We start from the raw sequence: 20,635 nt of genomic DNA on the forward strand, positions 1-20,635 counted from the left end.
CAGCTGCGGCACTTCGAAAATGATGTGGCTCACCACCGCACGGCTCGTCTAGACAGGGCTCCTTTTCAAAAGCACCCTGGCTACTTCGAAGTCCCCTTATTCCCATCTGCTCATAGGAATAAGGGGACTTTGAAGTAGCTGGGGTTCTTTCAAAAAGGAGCCTCGTGTGGATGAGCCACGCAGCGGTGAGCCGCGTCAATTTCGAAGTGCAGCAGCCTCCCGCATGCTAAAGAAGCGCTGAATATGTATGTCAGTGCTTCATTAGTAAACTTCAAAATGGCCATTTACATGGCCATTTCAAAGTTTTGGGCTAGTGTAGACACAGCCTTTATGTATAATTGGGGTTATTTTTCCCAATGTGCATTACCTTACACTTACCCACATTAAATTTCATTTGCCATTTTGCTGCCCAATCACTCAGTTTGCTCAGATCTTTTTGAAGTTCTTCACAGTCTGCTTTGGTTTTGACTATCCTGAACAGTTTGGTGTCATCTGCAAACTTTGCCACCTCACTGCTTACCCCTTTCTCTAGATCATTGACGTATAGGTTGAACAAGATTGGTCCCAGGACTGACCCTTGGGGAATGCCACTAGTTACCCCCTTCCAATGTGAAAATTTACCATTTATTCCTACCCTTTGTTTCCTGTCTTTTAACCAGTTCCCAATCCATGAAAGGATATTTCCTCCTATCCCATGACCACCTAATTTACATAAGAGCCATTGGTGAGGGACCGTGTCAAAGGCTTTCTGGAAATCTAAGTATACTTTGTCTACTGGATCCCCTGTCTGCATGCTTGTTAACCCCTTCGAAGAGCTCTAACAGATTAGTAAGGCACGGCTTCCCTTTACAGCAACCATGCTGACTTTTGCTCAACAAATCATGTTCTTCTACATGCCTGACAATTTTATTCTTTACTATTGTTTTTACTAATTTGCCCGGTACTGACGTTAGTCTTACTGATCTATAATTGCTAGGGTCTCCTCTAGAGCCCTTTTTAAATATTGGCGTTATATTAGCTGTCTTCCAATCATTGGGTACTGAAGCTGATTTAAAGGATAGGTTACAAACCACCATTAATAGTTCCACAATTTCACGTTTGAGTTCTTTCAGAACCCTTGGGTGAATACCATCCGGTCCCGGAGATTTGTGACTATTTAGCTTATCAATTAGTTCCAAAACCTCCTCTAATGACACTTCAATCTGGGACAGTTCCTCAGATTTGTCACTTATAAAGGACGGCTCAGATTTGGGAATCTCTCTAACATCCTCAGCCGTGAAGACTGAAGCAAAGAAATTATTTAGTTTTTCTACAATGTCATTATCTTCCTTGATTGCTCTTTCTATGTCTCTGTTGTCCAGGGGCCCCACTGATTTTTTAGCGGGCTTCCTGCTTCTAATGTACTTAAAAAACATTATACTATTGTTTTTTGAATTTATGGCTAACTGTTCCTCAAAATCTTTTTTGGCTTTTCTCATTACACTTTTACATTAATTTGGCAGTGTTTATGTTCCTTTCTATTTTGATCACTAGGATTTGACTTCCACTTTTTAAAATATTCCTTTTTATCTCTCACTGCCTCTTTTACATGGTTGTTAAGCCATGGTGGCTCTTTTTTAGGTCTCTTAGGCTACGTCTACACGTGAAGCCAACATCAAAATAGCTTATTTCGATGTTGCGACAATGTCTACACGTCCTCCAGGGCCGGCAACGTCGATGTTCAACTTCGACGTTGCTCAGCCCAACATCGAAATAGGCGCAGCGAGGGAACGTCTACACGTCAAAGTAGCACACATCGAAATAGGGATGCCAGGCACAGCTGCAGACAGGGTCAACGGGCGGACTAGCGCTTCCGGGGCAACAGCTAGCCGCTCCCTTAAAGGGCCCCTCCCACATACACTCAGCCTGCACAGCACGCGGTCTGAGGAGCCATAGGCACACAGACCCCGGGCGCCGCAGTCATGGACCCCCAGCAGCAGCAGCAGCAGCTAGAGGTCCACACAGCCCTCCCGGCAGGAGCAGGGCTTGCCCTGGCCCATGCCATATGGGAGGCAGCTGACTACCTTCTTGCCCCAGGGGAGGAGATGCCCCCAGGGCAGCAGGGCTCAACTCCTACCCCTGCAGCACCCCGCTCCACCCCCCGCCTCACACGCCGGCGGCTGTGGAGCTACCCCACCAGCACCAACTGGTGGGAGCGGCTGGTGCTTGAGGAGTGGGATGACGACCACTGGCTCAGGAACTTCAGGATGAGCCAGCAGACATTCATGGAGCTGTGCCAGTGGCTCACCCCCGCACTCAGGCACCGGGACACTGCCATGCGGCGTGCCCTCCCTGTGGAGAAACGGGTCGGCATCGCTGTCTGGAAGCTGGCCACTCCGGACAGCTACCGATCCGTGGGGCAGCAGTTTGGTGTCGGAAAGGCCACCGTCGGGGCTGTCTTCATGGAGGTAAGAGAACCCACAGGGGGAGGCCAGGGCAGGGCAGGGGGGCCAGGGCTGGGGGGCCAGGGGGGCCAGGGCAGGGCAGGGCATGGCAGGGCAGGGGGGCCAGGGCAGGGCAGGCCAGGGCAGGGCAGGGGGGCCAGGGCAGGGCAGGCCAGGGCAGGGCAGGGGGGCCAGGGCAGGGCAGGCCAGGGCAGGGCCACGCACACCCTGCTCACCCCTCATTGGGGCTGTCCCATGTGCTTTCTCTGCAGGTCGTGCATGCCATCAACGCCATGCTCCTGCACAGGCTTGTGAGGCTGGGGGACCCACATGCCACTGTCGCCGCCTTTGCCACCCTGGGCTTCCCCAACTGCTTCGGGGCTCTGGATGGGACTCACATCCCCATCCGCGCCCCGCATCACAGTGGAGGACGATACCTCAATCGGAAGGGCTACCATTCTGTCATCCTGCAGGCCTTGGTGGACAGCCGGGGACGTTTCCAGGACATTTATGTGGGCTGGCCTGGCAGCACCCACGACGCCCGGGTTTTCTGGAACTTGGGCCTGTGCCGCCGGCTGGAGGCGGGGACCTACATCCCCCAGCGGGAGATCCCTCTGGGGGACACCACCATGCCCTTCTGCGTCATCGCAGATGCGGCCTACCCCCTCCGGCCGTGGCTCATGCACCCCTACACGGGACATCTCTCCGCTAGCCAGGAGCGCTTCAACGAGCGCCTGAACCGTGCGCGCCAGGTGGTGGAGCACTCATTTGGCCGTCTCAAGGGATGCTGGTGATGTCTCCTGACCCGCCTGGATGCGGGCCCCAACAACATCCCCCAGATTCTGGGTGCCTGCTGCGCCCTGCACAACCTCGTGGAGAGCAAGGGGGAGACCTTTCTGCAGGGCTGGGCCGCGGAGGCCGGCAGGGCACACGTGCAGCCACCTGCTGCCCCCAGTCAGCAGGTGGACCCAGAGGGGACCCGGGTCCGGGAGGCCCTGCGGGCCCACTTTGACCAACAGGCCGCGGGGTGAACTCTGCCCAGGGCCCCTACTGCCCGCCCCTTCCTCCCCCACACTCCTGCCCCAACGCCCACACCATGGAGCACTCCCCCCGACTTGTCCTGGACAAATGACAGCACGAACTTGTGGGTGAACGTAAACTTTTTTTTCGTCTTCACGAAACTTTTTTTTTTTTTGTAAATAAATAAATATGTGAAACACAAACCAAAAAGGAGGGACAAACGTTCAACCCAAGCAAAATGTGCACAAATAAAACAATACAACAATAAAGCAAAGAAGTGTGCGCCATCAACAAAAAAGAAAAGCAGGGAGGAGAACGGGGAGAACTATTTACATGGGGGGGACGGGGCAAATGGGGGCACCAAAAACAAACAGTCCAACTATGTACAACAAGGGGGGGGCCACGTCCCGGGCCCCTCACCCCTAGAGCCCAGCACTGGGCGTGCCCGGCCGGGAGCCCCGCCGTGCCTGCAGTCTGGTCCGCGGCTGGGTGGGAGTGGGCTGCACAGGAAGGTATCGGCGCCGGTGAGTCTCAGGTGGCTCCAGGGGTCCCTCGGCACTGTGGCCCTCGCGGGTGGGTGGTGGGGCGACGGCGGATGGCCCGGCGATGGCTGGAGCAGCTGGTGGTGGGGCTGCAGGAGCGGGCAGGGCAGGCGATGGCTCGGCCGGCGCGGCATGGGGGGCCAGGTAATCAACCAGCCGGTTGAAAGTCTGCATATAGGCCCCCCATGCCTCCTGGCGCCAGGCCAGCGCCCGCTCCTGCAGCTGGAGGTGCTGCTCCGACACCTCCAGCTGCCGGCGGAGGATGGCCAGCAGCTGGGGGTCCGTTGCCGCCGCCGGTAGTAGGCACGGGGTCCGCCGTCTTGCCCTCTGCGGGGCCGGTCGTTCCTCGGCCGAGGGGCTGCCCTGGAGTGAGGGTCCCGGAGGGCTGTCCAGGACAACTGAGGCCTCGCCGGCGCTCTCTTCCGGTCCTTCAGAAGGTGCAGGTGCAGGTGCAGGACACAGGAGAGGAGGGGGGAAAGAAGAATGGAGACAGGCGTTAGTGTGGGCCCCGAGCCGTGGCCTTTGTCCCCCCCGCACTGTGCTGCAGGTTCCCCATCCCCGTCCCCGGGAGATGCTGCTGTGATGGATGGGGTTCAGGGGTCCCCCTGCCCTGCACCCCATCCCCTGGTGGGAGCGACTCTCACTTCACCCCACAGGGTCTGAGAGCAGGAGAGGTTTCTTAGGCCACAGATGGCCAGTTTCTGGCAGGAGTGACAGCACCAGCTGTCGGAAGAGACAGTCCTTCCAACCCGTCGTGGGGAGAAGACCCCAAGGGGGGCCCCTCTGGGATGCAGCTTTCCCCCTCCTCTGGCTGGCTGCCTACCAGCTCTCCCTTCCCCTAGCCTCTACCTGTGGCCCCCGCCCTCGCCCCCCAATTCCAAGCCAGCTCGGCTCCTCCCTCCTGTTTGCTCAGGGCAGAGGTGTCACCTGCCAGCTGTAGCACCAGGATGCTCCTTTGGCCCTGGGAGCTCCTCGGCTCTTGTGGCTCATATGTAGCCTGAGTCTCCCTTTGGCACTCCCCCCACTCCATCACATGCTGCTGCTGCGGGGTGTCCCACCCCCTCCGTCCGGGGGCCCCTCGAGGTTCCGCTCCCCCCTGGCCCGGGGATGGGGCATGGCACTGTCATGCAGGGTGTGGGGGGGCAGGGGCTGATGGCTGCAGTGCTGTGAGGGCCATGGCCCTGGTGTCCTTGGGGCCATGGCCATGTGAGCGTGTGGGGGGCCCTGGACACATCTCTGTTACCCCCGCCCCTCAAGCCCAGGGGTGTCCACCAGAGAGGGGTACCTACCTGTGGGTCCTCTCCCACGGTCCGGAGATCCCCGGGGGTCGGAGGCCCTGCTGCTTCTCCGGGATGGCAGGAGGAGGATCTGCAGGCTGGATTCTGTGGAGGAGGAGCCCCCCTCCTCCTCCTCCTCCTCCTCCTGCCGCGATGTCCCGGGGATGGCCTCCAGGGGGGGCCCCCGGGGTGCGGGGCTTGCCTCTGGGTCGGACTCCGGCTGCAGGGCCTGCTGGGGCTCGTCAGCCGAGGTGTCAAGGGTGGCCGGAGGGGAGGAGGTGTGCTGGGAGCCCAGGATGTCCCTGAGCTCCCTGTAAAAGGGGCAAGTGATGGGGGCGGCACCAGATCGGCTGGCTGCATCCCGGGCCCGGGCATAACCCTGCCGCAGCTCCTTCACCTTACTCCGGACATGGTCCGGAGTGCGGGCAGGGTGACCCCGGGCATCCAGGCCGTCGGCCAGCCGAGCGAATGCATCCGCGTTCCGCCTCTTGCTCCCCATTACCTGGAGCGCCTCCTCCTCGCTCCAGAGCCCCTGCAGGTCCCGCAGCTCGGCCTCCGTCCAGGAGGGGCCCCGCTGCCGCTTCCCAGACTGGGTGGCCCTCTGGCTGGGCTGGCTGCCCTGGCTCCTCTTGGGGGGGGGTCCCCTGGGGGTGCTGGGGGGTCTCCTGGCTCGCCATCGCCGCTGTGTTGTGGGCTGAGGGCTCTGCAGGCTGCCAGCGTGTGCAGGCTGCAGCCTGCAAGTTGCCTCAGCTTCCTGCAGAGTCAGGGCGGGGGAGGGGACCTTTAAGGGGCCGCTCCACGCGGCCACCAGTGAGCCGAGGGGCTGGAGAGAGCGTCTCTCAACCCCCCCAGCTGATGGCCGCCATGGAGGACCCGGCAATTTCGACATTGTGGGACGCGGATCATCTACACTGTCCCTACTTCGACGTTGAACGTCGAAGTAGGGCGCTATTCCTATCTCCTCATGGGGTTAGCGACTTCGACGTCTCGCCGTCTAACGTCGAAGTTAACTTCGAAATAGCACCCAACGCGTGTAGCCACGACGGGCGCTATTTCGAAGTTAGTGCCGCTACTTCGAAGTAGCGTGCACGTGTAGACACAGCTTTACTGTGTTTTTTAATTCGGGGTATACATTTAAGTTGGGCCTCTAATATGGTATCTTTGAAAAGTTTCCACGCAGCTTGCAGGGATTTTACTCTAGTTACTCTACCTTTTAATTTCTGTTTAACTAACCTCCTCATTTTTATGTAATTCCCTCTTTTGAAATTAAATACCAGAGTGTTGGACTGTTGCGGTGTTCTTCCCAACACAGGAATATTAAATCTTATTATGTCATGGTCACTATTTCCAAGCGGTCCTGTAACAGTTACCTCTTGGACCAGATCCTGCGTTCCACTCAGTACTAAATCAAGAATTGCCTCTCTGCTTGTGGGTTCCTGTACTAGCTGCTCCAAGAAGCAGTAACTTAAGGCATCAAGAAATTTTCTCTCTAAATCCCTTTGTGAGGTAACATGTACCCAGTCAATATGGGGATAATTGAAATCCCCCATTATTAGTGAGTTTTTTATTTTGATAGCCTCTCTAATCTCCCTTAGCATTTCAGCATCACTATCATTGTCCTGGTCAGGTGGTCGATAATATATCCATAGTGCTATATTCCCATCAGAGGAAGGAATTGTTACCCATAGTGATTCTATGGAACATTTTGATTCATTTAGGATTTTTATTTCATTTGATTCTATATTATCTTTCACTTACAGTACGTCTCCGCCACCCGCTTGACCCATTCTGTCCTTCCGATATATTTTATATCCTGGTAGAATAGTGTCCCACTGATTGTCCTTATTCCACCAGGCTTCCGTGATTCCTATTATGTCAATCTCCTCCTTTGATGTAAGGTACTCTAATTCACCCATCTTATTAGAGAGTTCTAGCATTTGTGTAAAAGCTCTTCAAAAATCTACCACTATTCATATGCCTGCCCTTCCCTGATGTATTGGATTCTTTTACATGTGATTTTTTTCTCATCTGATCTGGCCCATACTTTATCATCTCCCTTCTTCTCTTTCAGACTGAATTCTAGAGAATCTCTATCAATGGAGTCTTGCCTAAGAGAAGTCTCCGTCCGATCCACGTGCTTCTCCGCACCAATCAGCTTTCCCCCATCTCTTAGTTTAAACACTGCTGTAGGACCTTATTAATGTATAATGCCAGCAGCCTGGATCCACCTTGGTTTAGGTGGAGCCCATCCTTCCTGTATAGGCTCCCCCTACCCCAAAAGTGTCCCCAGTTCCTAATAAATCTAAACCCTTCTTCCCTACACCATCGTCTTATCCACGCATTGAGACTCTGAAGTTCTGCCTGCCTACCTGGCCCTGTGCGTGGAACTGGAAGCATTTCTGAGAATGCCACCATAGAGGTCCTGGATTTCAGTCTCCTTCCTAGCAATCTAAATTTGGCCTCCAGGACATCTCTCCTACCCTTTTCTATGTCATTGGTACCTACATGTACCATGACCACCAGCTGCTCCCCACTACTGCATATAAGTCGGTCTAGATGCTTCAAAAGATCTGCAACCTTCGCACCAGGCAGGCAAGTCACCATAGGATTCTCCCGGTCATCACAAACCCAACTATCTATATTTCTAATGATCGAATCATCCACTACTAACACCTGCCTCTTCCTAACAACTGGCGTTCCCTCCCCAGGAGAGGTATCCTCGGCACGAGAGGATACCACAGCACCCTCTGGAAGGAGGATCCCAACTATGGGATGGTTTTCCTCTGCCCCCATTGACTGCTTTCCTTCCCTGAGCCTTTCATCCTCCTTAACAGCATTGGGGCTGTCAGATTGGAGGTGGTACAGCCCTACTACATCCTGCAAAGCCTCATCAACATAGCTCTCTGCCTCCCTTAGCTCCTCCAGTTCAGCTACCCTGGTCCCCAAAGCCCTCATTTGGTCTCTGAGGGCCAGGAGCTCCTTGCATTGAGTGCACACATATGCCACTTGCCCACAGGGTAGGTAATCATACATATTACACTCGATGCAATAAACAGGATAGCCCCCGCTCTGCTGCTGGTCTTCTGCCTCCATTTCCTCCTCTGATTTAATGTAATTCTATATGGGTTTTTTAAGTAAAAGTTTCAGATGGGGATATTATAAAAGACTTAAGGATGTTAGAAGTAACTAGCTCCCTCTAAGCTCCCCCTCTAAACTCCCCTCTCAAAACTCCAGCCTGTTAGCAGTCACCCTGTTTGGAAGAGCCCCGGTCGCAAGTGCCCTGGTCACTTGCCAGCAGGGTTTAAAAGGCACTGGCCTTCCTCATAGCCCCTCCTTCTGGCTACAGCTGAGCCAGTCAGCACAGAGGTTTTAGATTTCAAACCTAATCAAGGTTCACAGCTTCCAACTGCCAGCCTGAGCACACGACCTTTCAAACGGACAGCTCAGCACTCCAAACTCCAAACAAACAGACAAACAGAAGCCCAGAACCACCAAACACAAACACCCACACACTCTAGACAGCCACTTACCTGAAGGAGATGTAGTTTGCCCCCTCCTTTACCAGGAGAGCCCCTCTCAAACCTCCTGCCTGTTAGCAGTTGCCCTGTTTGCAAGAGCCCCGGTCACAAGCTCTTTTGAAAGAGCACTGGGTTTTCCAAAAGATCTCGCTAGTGTAGATGCAACCATACCTATTAGCAATACACTTCATGCATGATTTTATTTCCTTTCATTCTTGAATTGGATAATCTTGTAGTGGTAAGCATATAAATTTGCAGATGATATTAAGCTGAGAGCAGATGCAAGCACTTGGGAGGAAAATATTCCAATCCCAAAACAGCCTTTGGAAATTGGAGAGTGGGAGAATTGCTCTGAAATGAACAGCTAAAATTCAGTAAAGATAAGTGCAAAATACTACACTTACACTACAATTATATTGGATCACAAATTGAATATGAGTCAATGATGTCATAAGATTGTGCAAAATGGCTAATATAATTCTGGGTTATATGGTGTGTAAGACATAGGAGGTAGTTTTTTCCACTCTGCTTGGCAATGGGGAGGATTTCACTGGAGTACTGTGTCCAGTTCTAGTAGACACACTTGAAGAAATACATAGACAAGTTGGAGACAGTCCAGAGGAGAACAACAAAAATGATAAATGGGCAAGTTTAGTCCTGAGGAAAGAAAACTGATGGGGGACTTGATAATAGTCTTCAAATATGTTGAGGGCTGTTATAAAGGGAATGGTGATCATTTATTTTCCATGCCCTAACAAACTAGGACAAGAAATAACAGACTTAACCTGAAGCAAGGGAGATTTATTCTAGCTATTGGGAAAGCTTTCTAACTAAGGGTATGTCTACATTTCAGTTACACACCTGCAGCTGGAACCCAGCCTGAACATCTATGACACAGTTCAACAGCAAGCCCAGTTCAGCTGACATGGGCCAGCCACATGTTTTAACTGAAGTACAGACACACACTAGCAGGCTAGGTAAATTTTGGAATATAATTTTCTTCAAGTTTGCAGATTTATAAAAAGGCTATGCAAACACCAGTCAGGGAAGGTCTACTCATGATTTCTCCTACCTCAGGACTTTGGGGGAAGGGTTAAAGGCTAAACCAGATGACCTCTCCAGGTGCCATGAAGCTGTACATTTATGTCATTCTATGATGCATCTTATTAAAGCTACATACATAGGAGCAGATCTAATATATTTGAACAGCAAAAATCTTTCAGCTATAGGATCAACTTTTGGTTTTGTTACCTCAGTTATTCTTGCCCTATGTGTGCTATGTTCATTTTGACTGTGGTTTATTATTGCATGGACTTATAAATGTGAGATTATGATTCTGCTGCAAAGGCTGGAAAACTAAATAACTTGGTGAAAATCAGGAAGTTCACTTGAATCATTCTTTTTGCTTAGACATTAGTAATACAAATATATCATCTGTGCCTTGCAGTCAACTTCTCCTCTCCTTGAGTGTCGGACAGTAATTTATGGAAAGCTGTTTATATTCTGTTCTGTGAATAAAAAAGTATAATAATTACATCTGTAAAAGGCATCTGAAAATAACAGGTATTATTTCAAAATGTATTTAGTGCTTAATTAAACTTTTTTCCTGATAATAACATATTCTGTAAACAAAAATGCATCAATATTTCATAAAATACAATTATGCTAACAACTGAATACTGTTCATTATTAACCAGCAAAAATCTATCTACAACACAAAATTCATTATAAAATAAAATGCATGCAAAATATATTTACAAAATACAAGATGGAAATGTTAATATGAAATGCACATAATATGATTAAAAGTAATATTTATGATATTTCTCCTTGCCAATATCCCTGATTCTATAAATGCCTACATTTTCAAAGGTTTTTGAATATCGGGGTTGTCTACACTTGCCCCCAACTTCGAAGGGGGCATGGTAATCAAGGACAAGGGAGATTACTAATGAAGTGCTGCAGTGAATATGCAGCACTTAATTAAGCTAATTGTCCCCCGTGGCAACTTTGAAGCTTCAAACTTCGAATTGCCAGTATGCATGTAGCCGTGGGCACTTCAAAGTACCCACATTACTTCGAAGTCTCTTTACTCCTCAAAATTTTCTCCTCACTGCAGCACTTCATTAGTATCTCCTGTAGCCCTGACTACCATGCCCCCTTCAAAGTTGGGGGCAAATGTAGGCACAGCCATATAGGATTGTAATCACTTTTCTCCAAGAATCCTAAACTGTTATACAGATACTCATTAACCTGAGCCTCTCAACTCACTTCTGGAGTAGGGAAGTGTTATATTACCTGTTTTACAAAAAAGTTACCTAAGATGTAAAATATATGTTCAGTCTCTTGGTACTAGTTGCCCCATGGCAGAGAGTGCTCCCTAGTCTTGCACTCCTAGTCCAATACTACACATTCTTTACCACTTGCAAACAAAGTTTAAGAGACTGACAAAATATTAATCTCTTACTTTAATGCATTTCATCTAGGAATCTCTCTAAAATATCACAGGAAGGTACCAATAGATGATAGACATAGATTCACAGATTTCAAGGTTAGAAAGTGCCATCCAGTATGATTTCCCTCACAATACAAGACATAGAATTTCACCCAGTGATTCCATGAAGCAAGCCACTAAGCTTTAAAAGATATTCAATCAATTTAAAGAGTACAAGTGATAGACAATATACCAATTCCTGTTGTAACCTCAGAGGCACTGAAACCACTGACAAAGGAGAGTGAAGTCTTTGCTCCACAGCCTTGGCTGAGAGCCAACCAGCTTTTAGCTCATGTGGTAGCACACAGGGCTTTAGCTCCAAATTTGTAGGTTCATTCCCTCCTGCTGATGACTTGGGTCTGTTGGCCTTATGATTTCATAACCTGCACAATGGTTCATTTTCCCTGCTATTAAAAATATACCCTCTCACATAGCTATGAGTGCTGCGACTACTGCTAGAAACCCATGACTCTGATTATGGATAATGGTCCACCATTTATTTCCTTAAAATTTAAATAGGATCACTCATCTAACTAGAACTTTGTAGTTTTCACTTGCACTTGTGGAGAAATTTTCCTTCAAAAAAATAGAAAGTGCATCTTCCAAAATGAAAGAGCTTTCTTCTGCTTTCCTTTTTTACAGTCCCTAGCACAATGGAGCCTCATTGTTGGTTAGGTCTCAGGCACTACTGTAATAAACATGTTAAATAGAGAAAATAATTCATTAGGTGCTTCAGCAGAGCTTTTTCATGCATTAATTCTATGCCTCCATGAAAACAGCTTGCAGACCATATAATAAACCTCATATTTTACTAAAGAAGGGTTCATATATGAGTAAAGAAATATACCTCAACTTAATAGTGTAAGCAGAATCACACAGCCCAGAGAAAACTAAAATATAAACCATTTTCATCTTAACCTTTGTGAATGTGCTAATTTTAATGTCACACTTCAGTGAAAAATGTTAAACACCACTCGAATAGTAATGTCAGGTAATTAGTTCATTAAGATTGGTCAAATGATTGCAAAGTTATAAAGCAGTGGGTAGGTAAAAATCAAATGGCCATGAAAAATGACCATGTCATGTTAGAAACAGCTTTTTGACTAATTGTAGTTCTGGCCTTTATTATAATCATGTAAAGTGGGAAGCACTGATGTAGCAAGAGGGCTTTTTATTGTTTTTCCTTCTTTTCTCATGCTGAATCAAATTTAGATGCATTTTTTGGTATCTAGTTCTTTTCCTGAAACTAGACAAACAGAAACACTTCACTAGCTTATGCTTTTTTTCCTCTTCAAATTCCTGTTGCTTTTTCTTTTTGTGCACAGAAAAGAAATGTATGGTTTTTGTTTGCTTGTTTGTTTGTATATTTGTTAGCATAAATGTGGGTTGTTGAGAAATAGATTTGGAATTCTGAAAATGTGGACATGTCTGTAAGCGATACACTTAACCTCAATATATATTTTTTGGGTTGTATAAAATAAAATAAGATAAACAACAGAAAAAGCAATGGAGACTCATGCACAAACTAAAATTCCATGCATTTTAGGAAAGTTCCTTCAGTATAAGTGGAAAAAAGAGTATTACTTATTTTTCCAAACCTATTCAGACTAGCACATCATAGTAAGACCACAGAGTTATTTCAGGCTAACAGTTGATTTTTGAAATAACTTTGCTAGCATCTATGTGATGCACATGCTATTTGAAAATAAATTCAAAATGGCAGGTGTGTTATTTCAAAATCTGTAACCCTCACTGCAGGACGAATAATGCTTATTTCAAAATAGCTATTTCAAAATAGGTGATATTAAGACACAGAGGCTGGGTCTACACATGCCCCTTCCTTTCGAAAGGGGCATGTTAATGAGCGGGTTCAAAAGATGCTAATGAGGGACTGCAATCAATATGCAGCACCTCATTAGCATAATGATGGCCGCAGCTATTTGAAAGTGCAGCTTTTCGAATTTTGTATCGCCCGTGGACAGGGACCTTCCAAAAGGACCCCCCACCCAGTTTTCAAAAGCCCTTCTTCCTATCTGGTGTTTGGAAGAAGGGCTTTTGAAAACTAGGGGGGGGGGGTCCCTTCAGAAGGTCCTGTCTCCACAGGTGGCGTGCAATTTGAAAAGCCGCACTTTCAAATCGTTGCGGCCACCATTATGCTAATGAGGTGCTGCATATTCATTGCAGTCCCCTCATTAGCATATTCAAACCCACTCATTAGCATGCCCCTTTTGAAAGGAAGGGGCACATGTAGACACAGGGAAAACTGTGTTATTTCAAAATAAGCCATAATGGTGCCAATGGCATTATTTCAAAATAATGCTATGTGTCCCAAAATGCTATTTCAAAATAGCTGAATCCTATTTCTAAATGCATTTTGTGTGTAGCTATGTTATTTCAAAATATGATATTTCAAAATAACTGTTTCAAAATATCTTATTTTGAAATAATGCTTTAGTGTAAATGTAGTTTTAGAGAAGGACTCTGGTTAGAGTAGTTGATAGTACAAATAGTATCTCCAAAAATTCAAACAAAGGCCTAAATAATTTTCATAACTTACCTTATGGCTGGTGTGCCCTAGGAGATAAAGTCAAATTTAGGGCTTTATGGTTGATTTTAAAAATTTTCCATCTACACCCCAGTGCTCAATATGTCAATTCTACTCAGCTGTATTGCTGATTTCTGTACCGCTGACTTCCCAGTGAAGTTACTCAAAAAATTGAATTTGTAATATCATGCTAAAACAGTGTAGATTTACCAGGGTTAAAATCAATTTTATTAGCCCCAGACACTGCCCAACAATGCCCCTTGAGGTGTCCTTTTATGTCATCGCTTGGAGGTGGGCAGGAAGTAGGAAACAGGAAGCCTGGCATTTTGAATTCATTTCTTTATGACCAGCATGATGTTTGCATGTGGTTACTTTACAGAGCTCCAGTATGGTGCCATCAGGAGAGCCAGGGACTCATGTAATCTTGTGGGCTAGCCCCTACCCCAACACAGCACACGGCAGTTTGGCTGTGAGGACCAGACAGCAATGTATGAGATGATAGAGTGTCATGTCCTGTGCAGGCTGAAGCATCTTCCCTTCTTCCCTGCACAGGATGTGGCAGGAGAGGCCGAGACATTTTTTTCATCACTTTACATTTGTACCTCACCATCTGGCTACTCCCTGTCTTCTGTTGCCATGTGGCAGGCCAACCCCTGTATCACCATATCACATGGCAGCTAGGTTGTGGGTCATGCTTGTATGAGAAGTCGAGAAACTTCTTTTCTGTGGGTCATATTTGTATGGGGGAAGCCTTCCGTCCACCAGAGACATCATACAGATGAGCATCTATTCCCAACCAACTACACCACACGGCTAGCCCCCAGCCCAATAAAAAAATATGCCTGGGGCTTGGTGCAGATGATGCTTCCAAACAGCAGCATGTACTGGCTTGCCCTCAGTGAAGGCTCCAAAGGTGGGAAAAGTTTTGGGGGCTGGCTGCCAAAGGGGGGATGGGAAATCTTGCCCCCTCATGGCAAAGATTTTCAGGGTCTGTCTGTTGCTGGAGGGACGTGTCCTCCTGCAGTAAAGATTTTCAGTGGCTGGCTGTTGCTAGGGGAAGTCTGGTGCCTGTACCATGCTAACAGGAGCCCCTGCCTCCAAAGGTTTAGAGTGGCTGGCCCCAGCCAAAGATGCATGGTGGGTTGTCCCCTGCCCCCATATCCTGGTGTCTGCTCCATGCTCACAGGAACCCCTGTGGATCCCCTGGCTCCAGAGGTTTGTGGGGCTGGCCCTGGCCAATTCTGCTTCCCTCTTCCTCCCACTCCCCAAAGGAGTTAACTGCCCTACCCCACCCATGATTTTCTGAGGTGGAGGCATGCTGCCTCAGAGGGGGCTGATTCTATTATTTGATGCAGAAGGGCCCCCTGCATTGACAGTCCCCTCCTCTCCCAGTGAAGACATTAACGGATGTACTTACTGACTTAAAGTCTCATTCTCCAAATGGAGCACAGGTCATCTACATGTCTCCTCCACTTCACTCTGTCTTGAGACAAAACTTATATCTGACTTGAGGAGTATCCCAGCTGTTGTCCTTCGATCTCATTAGATGTTTTCCTCATTGTCTGAGGTCTTTGTCTTTCACGTTGTCCTTGCAGGTTCCATTTGACAGCTTGATGGACTATGCTGGATGATGTTTTCTGAGAGTATGCCCTAGCCATCCCGATTTGAATATCAAGTGGTTTCTGTCCTGCTCTGTTCCAAAGCTCCTCCTTTGTGACAAAGTTTTGTCATTTGATAAGAAAGATGTACTTCAGGCATCTGTTTTTGAATGTCTGCAGCTTGTTATTTGAAGACATTTTAGTATGTCAGGTCTCACATGCATGCAAGAGCACACTCTTCACATTTGTGTTGGAGATCCACAGTATCATATTTGCAGATATTCAGTGGACACTTTTCAAACAGCTAAAGGACATTGATTTTGCTGACGGTGTCACCCTCCTATCAGACCGATAATGCCTCAATGACTGGACTGAGCAATAACAAGGGAAAGTCCAAGAAAACAAAAATCAATCAATCCAAAATGAACACTATCACACTGTGAGGGGATGACCCAGAAGATGTGGAGCAGTTCACCTACTTGGAAAGTATTACGGGCAGAGACAGAGGAAAGGATAGGTATATCAGTGCTAGGATAGGGAAAGCAACAGCTGCCTTCAAGACATTTTGTCTCTTATGGAATTCACAAATAATTTCAGTGAAGACACAGGAGGCCTGAATTGGACTTTTGGGAGGTAAGAACTTCAGGTTTGCCTTATGCTAAAATATGAACCCAACTCAGATCCTTAATTTGAATATGTTTCAGAAATGTGAGGTGGGTTAAAATTTTGAGCCTTTCAGAAGCTATTTGCACACAAGTGAAAATAGTTTTCTTCCAGGCTAAATACAATCCTATAATGTGAAAAAAAATAATATAGACAACTTAAATGTTAAAGAAAATAAACTAATTATACAAAGACATATAATAGCAGGGAAGTTTGTAATGAACTTTTTCAACATCTAAGATGGTTTCAGCTAAGGTACTTATCCTTCGTCTGCAAATTCATCAAATTAAGCTGAACTCAGCTTCTTTCTTTCTTTCTTTCTTTCTTTCTTTCTTTCTTTTTCACATGAGATTTCCATTGTGAAGAAACACATCACAATGTTGGCACTTAAGGTAAGATGAGTCAGTGCAGTAAAACTCATAAAATATAGCTTCATTAATTTGCACAGCTAATAAAACTCTTTAGTTGTTTATTAAGTCTTTCAGCTTTCCAGATGCTTGGCATCAGTCATTGATATTTCACAGCTGTTTAAACTTTACTGTGAAAGACTGTGAGTATGGTGGCATTTAATTTTGCTTTAAAAACCCCCTCTGATTTATTAAAAAAAATCCTAATGAATAAAAGATTAAAATGTAAAGAAATTGACTTCAGTCAATCTTCATGTATTATTCAATACTCTTCTCTGTGTATGCAGTACATAGATACTATTTAATTAGCTACCTTGGGCAGAGAAGTCCTGGTTTAGAGTGTTGAAAATAATAGGTTTCAGAGAGCAATTAAAGGTAAATATGGAATTAGGTTGCCTAGTGCAAGGTGACAAGCACCTGGCAACATTTCAGTTATAGTCCTATACATTATTTAATTGCAAATGGAAAATAGTCAATAACCCAGTATTGAAATGAACACTGGAAAGTTCACTTTTCATTCACTAACTCCTTCAAAAGACAAACAAACAAAATAAACCTTCTAATCTCCTGGTTGTTTAATGAAAATTATGTTTTCTAGTAAATCAGCTTTTATTGATATGAATATTGTACTGTCTGTGGAATGACCAGAAAGTATTTTTCTGCTCACAGCAGCAACCACTTTCCAGGTTGCTATTGAAAATGTTTGTGCTTTGCAGATTTAGACTTGTTTTCTGTTCAGTTTGGTATTTTCTGTAGTGTGTTTCTGGGATAAGAATAACATTGGAGCAGAATCACGATTGCGGTGCTGGCACAATTTTTTCTTTGGGACGGTGGGGTGTTGAGAGGTGTTGAACTGAACTGGAAAGCTAGTGTGTTATGGAAATCACTTCAAGCCAGGGGGTGCTGCAGCACCACACCTCCCTTCCCTACACCCCTAGTTCCAGCACTTTTAATCATGATTAGAGCTACATGGAACACAAATGTATTTTTTCATAGAATATGATTATTTAAGATTATGGCTATGTCTATACTAGCCCATACCATTCAAAAGGGGGATGCTAATGAGACACTTTGGCAGATGCTAATGAGGCACTACCATGAATATGCAGCACCTCATTAGCATAATACCAGCCATGGTGATTTGAAAGTGCTGCTTTCGAATTCTGCGCTGCCTGTGTAAACTGGGGCTTTTTGAAAGTACACCCCTCGTCTTTCAAAGACTGGGGGGGGCGGGTCGCACAATTCGAAAGTCGCACTTTTGAATCACCGTGGCCGGCATCATGCTAATGAGGCACTGCATATTCATGACAGTGCATCATTAGCCTCTGCCAAAGTGTCTCATTACCATTCCCCTTTTGAAAGGCAGGGGCTAGTGTAGATATAGCCTATATGTTCACATTGAAAGAAGTTTGCATAATCAATATACATTTCATTAGGGTCCATATTCATTCTTGTGGGTGAAGGAAGCTGTAAATTACATTTCTGTGGTGCTTGGCCATGCCCCAAAGGCATTCATCTAAGGAAGGGAAAGTAATGGTACCATCTGCCCAGGTTTCTACAGGAAAGAATACTTCCGTGTTCCATTGGAAGCATAGGGCGCATACCTCCTAACCACAAGGACTGTTTTTCTTCCTTTGATGCTTGAAATTATCTCTTTCAAGACACTTAACATCCCCCCCATCACTCCACCCCTTCAGCCCTGTGTACCAGATTTGCTGTTTTTATTGCAATTTTCTTTTTTTTTGCCTCTGTACTTATAGATGTCAGTATGTACTGGAAATGCTATTGATCAGATGAAATGGGTCTGTCCCATGAAAGCTCAACACTGAACAAATAATTTTGTTAGTCTTTAAAGTGCTACATTACTGCTGTTTTGTCATCTTACACATAGAAAGTATTAATTATAAAATTCCTGAACTTGGTCATAATCAGCTCTGTGGAAGAAAGGCAATGATTTTTCTTCTTTATTACATATTGGCCACGTCTACACTAGCCCAAAATTTCGAAACGGCCATGCAAATGGCCATTTCAAAGTTTACTAATGAAGCACTGAAATAGATATTCAGCACCTCATTAGGATGCGGGTGGCTGCGGCACTTCAAAAATGATGTGGCTCGTCACCACGTGGCTCCTCCAGATGGGGCTCCTTTTCAAAAGGATCCTGGCAACTTCAAAACCCCTTAGTTCTATCTGCTGTTAGGAATAAGGGGATTTCAAAGTTGCCAGGGTCCTTTCGAAAAGGAGCTGCGAGGTGATGAGCCGCATCAATTTTGAAGTGCCGCGGCCACTCGCATTCTAATGAGGTGCTGAATATGTATTTCAGCGCTTCATTAGTAAACTTCGAAATGACCATTTGTATGGCCATTTCGAAGTTTTGGGCTAGTGTAAACGTAGCCACTAAGGAAAGAACCAATGTTTGTGAATTTCTTCACATTTTACTATAACAACTAATGTCATGATCCTTGTTTGACTTTAGTGAAGTAAAAGGGAAGTGAGTGAAGTAAAAGTCCCATATTAGTAAGGACTACACACAAGAGAAACATCTGTAGGACCAAAACTGTAAACTGCTGCATGAATTTTATGTTACACAATCAGGATTACCTTATGACTCACATTTGTGCAAGAGATATATTGGTAGTCTGTCACTGATGATGATGATGATGATATTGTCACAGTTTTCAGATTTTCATGTTTGATTGTGTTGATTGTACAGAGAGGGATTACACATGGCTACAGATTGCACTGTAGGCTGGGCTTGTGAATGCTATTAAAAGCCTTCTGAAAGTCTATGCAATTTATGGAGTGTTGCGGGTACTGATCTGAACTGAATATTGCAGTTGCCCTTCCAAACATTGTCCTAAAATGTTCCATAGAATGAAGATCTTGTGTGTGCACCTGTGCCTTTTCTGAAAATTGGATTGCTGTTTTCTGAGAATGCTGTCAGCTGCCTTTACTGTACACTGGAGTATGATATTATATAGTACTTCACTTGGCGTAGATGAAAGTGTGATATTACAATCACCAGGAGCTTTTTTCTTTGGTATCTTCACTATGAACCACTGGTTCCCTTTCCCAGATCGAAACAAATACAGGGGCCTAGATAGATGGTGCTAACTCAGGACTTACATTGAGCATTTCTGTATTCAAATTATCCTTACCAGAAGCTTTTCCATTTAAGGATTTGATGGCTTGAATCATCTCTTCCTTAGTCAGGCTAGCTGCATTTTTATTAAAATCTTTTTCCCCCTGGATGTTTGATTCCTCTTTAAGTGATTCCCTGTTCAGCAATTCTTTGAATTGCTGTGTTTGGTGCATTTCTTATTCTTTTTCTGTTGTTAGTAGGTGCTTTGTTAGTCTTTGGTGAGAGTATTTGTTGGCGTCTGCCACCAACCACTGATAGAGACATCATTTTGTAGACAATTCTATATTCACCATGAGTTGCTGCATCCTCTGCTTGGTTATGTCTACCTGAGAAGCATCTATCGATAGAAGTTAACTGTCAGAATGGATTTCCTGGCAAAACTTCTGTCAACAGATTGCATCTACACATAAAAGCAGATTGAAAGATCAATTGTCTTTGTCACCAGAGAACAGCCAGACAGACTGTCTGTCTCTCTCTCAACAGAATGACTGATTGGAACTTCTGCAAACAGGGCTGCTTGGTGAACCTGAAGCCTAGGCAAAAAGGACCTAGAGCATCTACATGACTGATTTGCTGACAGAACACTGCCAAAAGAGGCATTATACTTAAATGGGGAGATGTATAATGCTGCTGGTGGATGTACCAGCTTTTGTTGACAAACTGTTGACAAAGCGTATTTGCCATATATACATGCCACACTTTTTTTTTCCATCAAAATTTGCCAGAGAATGTTGCTTGTGTAGACGTTGTCCTTTTGTTGCCAAATTAGCAGTATAATTTTGTTTGTCCACTCTCACAAGGCATTTGACCTCCAAAATGTGCCTTGCCATAGTGATCATAGTATTTACAGCCCTAGGTATACACAGCCCTGGGAGTCTATGATTCTGTGAGTCTATGATTTTTTCCTTTAGCTTCCTGGATTTTGTGTCTAAAACTCTTTTCTGCAGGACTTGTCTAATTTCTCTAGCATTTCATGAGCTGGGTTTAATCCACCCCTTTCTTCTCT

Source organism: Carettochelys insculpta, chromosome 1 (assembly GCF_033958435.1).
Source record: "Carettochelys insculpta isolate YL-2023 chromosome 1, ASM3395843v1, whole genome shotgun sequence".
NCBI lineage: Eukaryota > Metazoa > Chordata > Testudines > Carettochelyidae > Carettochelys > Carettochelys insculpta.